At 33.6% G+C, this 8,358-nt stretch overlaps 1 long non-coding RNA gene across 1 annotated transcript; it reads right to left on the reverse strand.

Moving 5' to 3' along the window:
* Positions 1–1,188: 1,188 nt before the first annotated feature.
* On the reverse strand, positions 1,189–1,855 carry LOC129572814 (uncharacterized). Its single transcript, XR_008688511.1, has 3 exons — positions 1,756–1,855; positions 1,603–1,695; positions 1,189–1,530 (listed from the first exon to the last, which is right to left on the reverse strand). It is a non-coding gene; the product is annotated as an uncharacterized LOC129572814 (long non-coding RNA).
* Between the last annotated feature and the right edge of the window lie 6,503 nt (positions 1,856–8,358).

Genomic DNA, 8,358 nt, shown 5'->3' on the forward strand with positions numbered 1-8,358 from the left:
TTTTGGTTGCAATTAGTACACCGCCGCCACGTTGAAAAAGTCTATCCTTACGAAAAACAGAATATGAATCGTCAAAAAATTCAGCATCATAAATATCATTTCTGAGCCACGTTTCAGTTAAAATTATCATATCGTGATCGCAGGAAGCAGTGGTACAAAAAAAGCGTTTGTGTTTGTTGCATATGCTACCACAGTTTTGGTAATAGATTGTACACAAAACGCAGTGTTCATCCGATGTGCATGACTCTAGTTGCAACATCGGCTTTTGTATAAAAATCACTCAGAAAGCCATTTTTTAGGGTTTTGGTCAAAGCAAACTGATATTTTTTTGCAAGAATAATGGGAGTCTTCGAACAACCGAACACCTACTTGCCCATAAATTTGGTCCGAAATCAACATTTCTTGAAATTTTGTTCGAAAATGACACTTTTGTATGGAAAATGGTCGAAATAGTTATATTTTAAGGTCAAAAATGCTACGAAAAAGGGGTCTATTGAAATTTTGGTTAAAAATTAAGCGGGAGGTAAACTAAATTGCTGCGGAGCGGAAAAGTTTGGATTACGTATGTAATTCGTTTTATTGTTCAATTACTTCATTAATTTATATCATTTAACAAAATCGCGATACGGTTGGCAACTCATGCATATGACACGCTTGCTCCGCCGTAACATTACATTTGACTCCTCGGCTGGAATTCTAAGTCATTCCAAATCGTTCGAAATTATTTTTTTCGTACATAAGACCATATTGGAGTGAAAGAGAGAGATTCCACTATTTTTCAGCGTGCCACCGGAATTATTCCGATAACTCAAGGAAGAGTGGACTGTAACTCAAGGATGAGTGGATTGTGTGAGAAATAATTCCGGTCGCACGCTGAAAAATAGTGGAACCTCTCTCTTTCACTCCAATATGGTCTTATGTACGAAAAAAATAATTCCGAACGATTTTGGTGGAATGACTTAGAATTCCAGCCCTGTTCAATGGTGATAAAATGGATATCAACGTATTTGATAAATGCGTTAAATTTATTTATCAGATTTTCTTTGTACAAATCGATGTGCTCTGCTTAGTAGATGCCTACCTTCGTATATGCCTACCCACGTTTACATTGGTCATTCAAAGTTTCAGTTCTATTTGATACGTTATCAATTTCATTAAATGGGGTAACAGACTTATATTCTATTTTCTTCTCAATGTTCGTGATTTATTTTCGTTCTTGGATTTTGCCTACGGCATATGACTCAAACAAATCGCGTTCAAATTTAGCTCGAATGCACGTTAGGGTCTCAAAAATTTAAAAAAAATTCTACTCCATACCAATACCAATACTGTAAGCAATTAAAAAGACAAATAACTTGAGCTGTTTTTTGACAGAATATTAATCGATGGTCCAACAAAGCAACAATATTGGTTAGTATGGTCATAGATGGACAAAAAAATGTTTTGAAATTAATTCTACATTACAATCGAAAAGGGGAATCGAAGGAAATCATCCGATTATTCAGCTAAATTGGTTCAGCCATTCGTCACCTGAAAAATACACATCGATCAAAAAGATCAAACCAATTTCTTATTTTGTTAAGAAAAAATATGCAACATTACCATTGTTAGTAGCCAATTGAATCTATTCCAAGTGCTCTGCAATATTAATTTTGTTTCCTTTACCGATAAAAAGTTTGGCGACCTCATTGTTACCTAAAAATAAAACAGATCAATGAAAAAGATCAAAGCGATATGTTATTTAGTCAGCTTTACCATTGTTAAGAGCTACTCGAAGAGGTGTAAGATTCTCATTATTTTTAATACCAGTATTGGCTCCTTTACGGATGAGAAGTTTAGCGACACTCTTATGACCTAAAAAATAATTTAGATGAATGAAAAAGATCAAATCAATCTTCTATTTGGTAAAGACAAGTATCCAATTATTACCATTCCGAGCAGCTAAATGAAGGGCTGTATAATTCCGATAATTTTCCATTTCATAATTAGCTCCTTTACTGAGTAGAAGTTCAGCGACATTCTTATGACCTGAAAAATAATTTTGATCGATAAATAAGATCAAATCAATCTTCTATTCGGTAAAGACAAGTATCCAATTTTTACCATTCTGAGCAGCTAAATGAAGAGGTGTGTCTTTCACATAATTTTCACTATTAAAATTGACTCCTTTACTAATAAGAAGTTCAGCAACATTCTTGTGACCTGAAAAATAACACAGATCGATGAAAAAAAATAAAACTGTTTTCCTTTTTAGTAAGATCAAATAATCAACATTACCCTTCTTAGCAGCTAAATGAAGGGCTGTATTATTCCAATGATTTTTCAATTCATAATTAGCTCCTTTACTGAGTAGAAGTTCAGCGACATTCTTATGACCTGAAAAATAATTTTGACCGATAAATAAGATCAAATCAATATTTTATTTAGTGAGAACAACTCATAAAATCTCGTAGACAGCATTTTTAAGGTGTGGAAACGTATATGGACACCATTCCGGAGTATAGTAACAAAAAATGGATTTGACCTCTCTGATTTTGCTCAAACTTGGCGTATAAACTTGCTATGGCCAAAAACTCGCAAAGCCAAAAAATTAGATAATGGATGGGGCAATAAAAAATTCTTCGTCGACCACCGGATGGTCCGGGCCCATTCAGGCTCAGAAAAGTGGGTTTAAAGTATGAAAAGTGAAAAAAGTCAGATAGACGTAGAAATTTTTTTTCGTTTTTTTTGCTTAAAAGTCGGCCCACCTCGAGTTCTTCAATTAATCGAAGAGAAATTACTACTTCCACCCTGTACTTTTTTCAGAATAAAGTTCTGGGCGGTCAAAATTTGCCATTTATCATGGTTTTTCGACTATATAATTTTTTTTTACACCGAATAGGTGGTCTGACGCTGTTAATGTGTTCTGATGGAATGCTCAGCAGACTCTGGAGAATCGAAAAATACCAATTGTTGGGGCTTCTCGTGCTCCAGTATTCAATCATTTTTAACTGCTTCTAAGGCAGCAGAGCAGGTGCGGTGTGTTTCTGAAATGTAGCACCTGGTCTCTAGTTTTATTTGGCATATAACAGATTTCACTTATATGGCACAGAATTGGCATTAGGGAGGTAATATTGACGAAAAAGGGTGAAAAAATCGCACAACCACACCACAACTGCCCAAATCAAGGCAGTGCACCTACTTTTTGACCAAAAACGATTGCATTTTCGAACTCCTCGTCAAAAAGTAGTCTAAGAAGGATCGGTCTAAAATTTGTTTTGAACTTTACGATGGAAAAATTATAGCTGTGCTCACGATTGTTTTTTTATCAAGATATCGTAATAAACTAAAAATATCGTTCGATATCGTTATTATGATGGAATCTTAATAACGCTATCAACTTTTTATCAGGATATTAACTATATTCAAATAATAATGTTATCGGATGAATCTTAATAATATCGTTTGGAAGTTATCACGATCGAATCCTGATAATTTATCTACATTCAATCTTAATAATCATCAAGTTCTGGAAGTGGATCTTCAGGATGGACCAGATCCGGTTTGACACTGCCCTTGGCCCATCCTGAAGATTCACTTCCAGAACTGGGAGCAGTTCTGGTCGATCCTGAGGATCCACCCTAGGGGCGAGACACGTGGAATAGGAATAGCCATTTTGTTCGAAAATAGTGAAAACGCGGTGGAATAGTAATTTGACTAATCCACACATAAGCGAAACACTGCATGGAATAGTGGGAATAGTGGGAATTGCGGAAAGTCGGTTTTGTAGGATTCCAGTTCTAGAGTAAAAAAAAACTTCTGGAAATTAGTTTTTATCATCATTTATTGTTACGGATCACTGTCTGATAACCATAAAAAAAATCGTATACTACTGGTTTCGCTGAAGGCATTTCAAACTTAGCCTAAAACTAGGCAAAACAAATATAGAAGTCAGTTGCAAACATTCTGGTCGACAACACAGTTTTAAATTTTGCAATTTGACATTTCGTTTGACGGAATAGTGGAATAGCGGGAATAGCGTTTTTAGTATAGTGGAATAGTGGGAATAGTATGTGTCTCGCCCCTAGGATCCACCAAAACCCACTTCCAGAACTTGATGATTATTAAGATTGAATGTAGATAAATTATCAGGATTCGATCTTGATAACTTCCAAACGATATTATTAAGATTCATCCGATAACGTTATTATTTGAATATAGTTAACCCTTTGACGGCCAATGGGACACATATGTCCCATTTTGTTTTTCATCTGTAATAACTACATTTTTTAACCAATTTTAGTAAAATTGGTTTCGTTTGAAAGAGAATTAATGTAGCTATCAGAAAGTACCATAATATTGGATATTTATTGTAAACGCAATTGGATAGAACACTCTAAAGTCAAAAAAATCTTAAATTTTTTTTCAACTTTCGCCAAATGCTATATAATTTTAACGGTGGAACTTTTAAAGCTGAAAATTTGGAATGATGTGCGAAATGTCCATTACTTTCCAAAAATCATCGACTTTATTTAGAAAAAACGTTTTTTCCACTTTTTATTGCGTTTGGCGCGATGGGAATATGTGTCCCATTGGTCGGTAAAGGTAAATAAATACCCCGTATTTCCCCGTATTTTGGCCATTATTCGCGAATTTTCAAAAACAAAAATTTACAAAAATATCATTAAATTCGTGATTAAATGGGCACAACAAAGCACAATTCAAACCATTTTCGGTTCAAAACAATTCTGAATACAGTACGCCCCCGCAAATTAGAAACCCGAGAATTAGAAAACCTCAGAAATTAGAAATGAATTTCAGGTTTGAAAATTTGTATGGAAAATTTCTAATTTCCGGGGTTCATTTCTAATTTACGGGGTTTCCGAATCATTTCATTCAAGACAAAGGGAAATTTACTTCATTTTTAATGAAAAAACGTAATGAAAGTCTTTTCCATTTCGTTGAATAACTATATTAGCAGTTCAGCTTGAGATTTTCGACGTTTACCATGAAGTTAAAAATTAAGTCAAGAAGTAATCTGTTCCATATTGGCTGCGTCAATCATCAATCATCAATCATTAACAAATCGAAACCGATTTGTTCCATCAGAGAATTTGCATATACAAAATTGTATATAGAATGCTAACGTTTTCTGTTTACTATCGTAAGATAGGTCATCATTTATTTCGGTTTGTTCCGATGAGTAGTTTATCCAATAAAATAAACTAACAGACTTACTATATATTTATAATCACTAAAATAACTGCATTTACATACAATACATGATTGAACAGTGTTCAATATATCGTTTTCAATTAAGCAAATCATTCCCCCTATCAGTTTTTCATTTGATACACCGTTTTTGGATGAAATTGAAAAAACCTCAGAAATTAGAAAACTCCGCAAATTGGAAATGGTCTCGGGACATTTCATTTCTAATTTGCGGGGGCGTACTGTATTTTAAAAACGAAAAAGATTTTACACGTAGTTCTTATGGGAGACATATTTTTTTCCATACAAAGGTAGTTACCGTTACTGACCAATATATACTGACATATATGTCTCATCATTTTTTTCATATTTCTAGTTAAAAAAAAATTAATCTTTGATAACATTTTTATTATGGTTTTTGGGGTCGCTGAGCACGAATCTGCAATCAGAATTGCAAAATTCCCATCCGTTCGATCTTGGTCGTCAAAGGGTTAATAACCTGATGAAAAGTTGATAGCGTTAATAAATTTTATCGGTATTATGATCGGATCTCAATAATCTCTCAAAATTATTAGGATGGTTATTAAGATACGAATATGGCACAGATATAGAAAAAATCAATCGTTTATTCGATGAAAATCAATATTCAACATTACCATTGAAAGCAGCTAAATGAAGAGGTGTCTCCTTCGAATTATTTTCAATATTAGCTTCGGCTCCATTGTCGATAAGTTTTTGGGCTTCCTTCACATTACCTGAAAAATAATGCAGACCAATGAAGTAGATTGAACAAAACATTTTTTTAAAACATAAATACTCGAAATTACCAGTCTTAGCAGCTCTATGCAGAGCTGCCTTTCCATTTATGTCTTTTTCGTTTACTAAAAGGAGAAAAAAATTGTAGATCAGTGAAGTGAATCGAAAGAAAATGTTGCGTACAGTGACGCAGTGTGATGTGTGAGTGAAACTTGATAAAGAGATGGAGCTCCAACTCTTACCGTTTCTCCCAGATGGTGCTCCACTCACATCCACGATCAGGAACTGTGGAAATGAAGCAAAGTGATTAAATTGGAATGGAACAATGGATGAGATCGTAATGGTTTTCAATTGTTTTTCATTCGAGTAAAAGTTTCCGATGGACATTATTTTTGTATTGGAAGATTTTTTTCAATTGGAAAACTTTAAAATGGACATTTTCTCATTCATGAAATGAGTTTCGAAAAAATTATCACAAATTGTCCACAAAAAGAATGAAATGTAAAAGATTCGATCCAAAATTTACAAGTGAAAAAATTCCGAACAACATTAAAATTACAAATTTCAGACTAAAATTGTCGTCTCACCTCCGATACCACCAAGCCAACGAGCAGCAGTGTGAAAGATCTTTGATTCAGCATTTTTCCAGCTTCGAACTATCAAAAGTGTACTGTTTGATTGACAAACGAATCGATCGCATCTACTTATATACTTTTCAAGTATGGTCACATCAGCAATACATTAATGATATAATTTAATCCATATACAAATACAATTCCAATTAGAGCTCACAAAATATTATCGCACACATTTTTCAAGAAAACAATGTCAAACAATTGATGGAATTACAATTCCACCTGTGCACGTGTGGATAATTTTGCGTTCCACATCATATGGATCGCATCGAAAATGCTAGATTTTTACATTCAGTCCTTCACTACCTTCACTATGGTTTGAAAAATAATCCAATTGGATCATGCACAATGTGCATGCACATTAACCCTCTAATGCATACAACCGCCTCTAGACGGGCAACATTTGAATGCCTGTAGAACGTAAACTGTACATCGGATCATATTGCTTCAAAAAGAATTTTTATTTGTCAATGTTCTTTCTTTATTTTTGTCTTTGGGAACATTTGCAGGCCTGCCACAGGTCAGCTTTTGAGCTGATTATCAGCTTTTTGAAAATCTTCAGCTATTATCAGCTAGCTATTTCGGTCACAGTTCAGCTTTTTCAGCTTTTAAAAAAATAATAATGAGAAAACTAATACAAATGATGAAAAAAATCTCAATAAAAAAATGCTTATCATAACAATGATACGAAACCCGTTTTCGGACAGAGCAATGAAAAAGTAAACGTTTTTTTCTTACGAAGACGATATTAACTCAATCTAATTCTGAATCATTGGCACTGTGCTATGACACAGTGTCATTCTTTTAATTTATCTGAAACGCATTGGTCAGCATATTTACGAATCAATTTAAATAAGAAATTATCGTTTTTGTTATTGCTTCGATTTGGCATGACAACACTTGATAGATCATGTTTATAAATCGATGTAAAGAGGCAATTACGAAACTGATAAGAAGAAATTACCGTTTTGTTATTCTCCAAATCGGCAAACACTTGCTAGATGTGAAAATGAGTGCACAAGCATTTTTTGGCTCAAGTGGTAGCTCCAAATATCAAAAATATAATAATGCAACAATCAGTTCACATTCGATTTTGGCACGAGTCACATTTCCATTCAAATCAAACAAGTACATTTCTATTGTGAAATAAAAATGTCATGCAAAGTTCATAATGATTGGTTTAATTTGGAATTCGAAATGAAAGATAAAAGCAAAGTGAAATACAAAGAATTTCACAAGAAGGAAGAAGATTTTACATTGAGATGTTCAGCCTGCGATGGTACTATCAATGTTAAAAGCAGAGGATTTGCTGCTGTGACCCAAAACTTGATGCGAGATAAACATGTTGAAAACATGGAAGTCAAATTTAATTCAGTTAGCAATATTATTTATATGTTAACTGCGTAGCAAGTAAGATTGAAAATAAAATTTCAGTTATGATTCGACTAGAAACACTATAAAAAAACTATTTTTATAACTGCTTCTTTGATTTTGCCATATTAATTTAATCAGCTTTTTGCTTGCTTTTTCAAACTGGTAATATCAGCTTTTTCAGCTTTTTTAGAAAAAAAAATCTGTGGCAGGCCTGCATTTGTCTATGTAGTCTAATTGTAAAGTTATAAACAAAAATGTGTGCAAAAACAAAAATTTGACAAAATAAATTATTTGGATCACAAATTCAGCCTTTCTGATCATGAAAATAATAAGCAATACAGCGGCACCTGGGGACCAAGTGCTATATGTCATACTTTCAACGTTTGAACTAACACAGACGCAT

The sequence above is a fragment of the Sitodiplosis mosellana genome, unplaced genomic scaffold (genome assembly GCF_009176505.1).
Source record: "Sitodiplosis mosellana isolate CC-2019 unplaced genomic scaffold, AAFC_SMos_1.0 Smas_scaffold_5557, whole genome shotgun sequence".
NCBI lineage: Eukaryota > Metazoa > Arthropoda > Insecta > Diptera > Cecidomyiidae > Sitodiplosis > Sitodiplosis mosellana.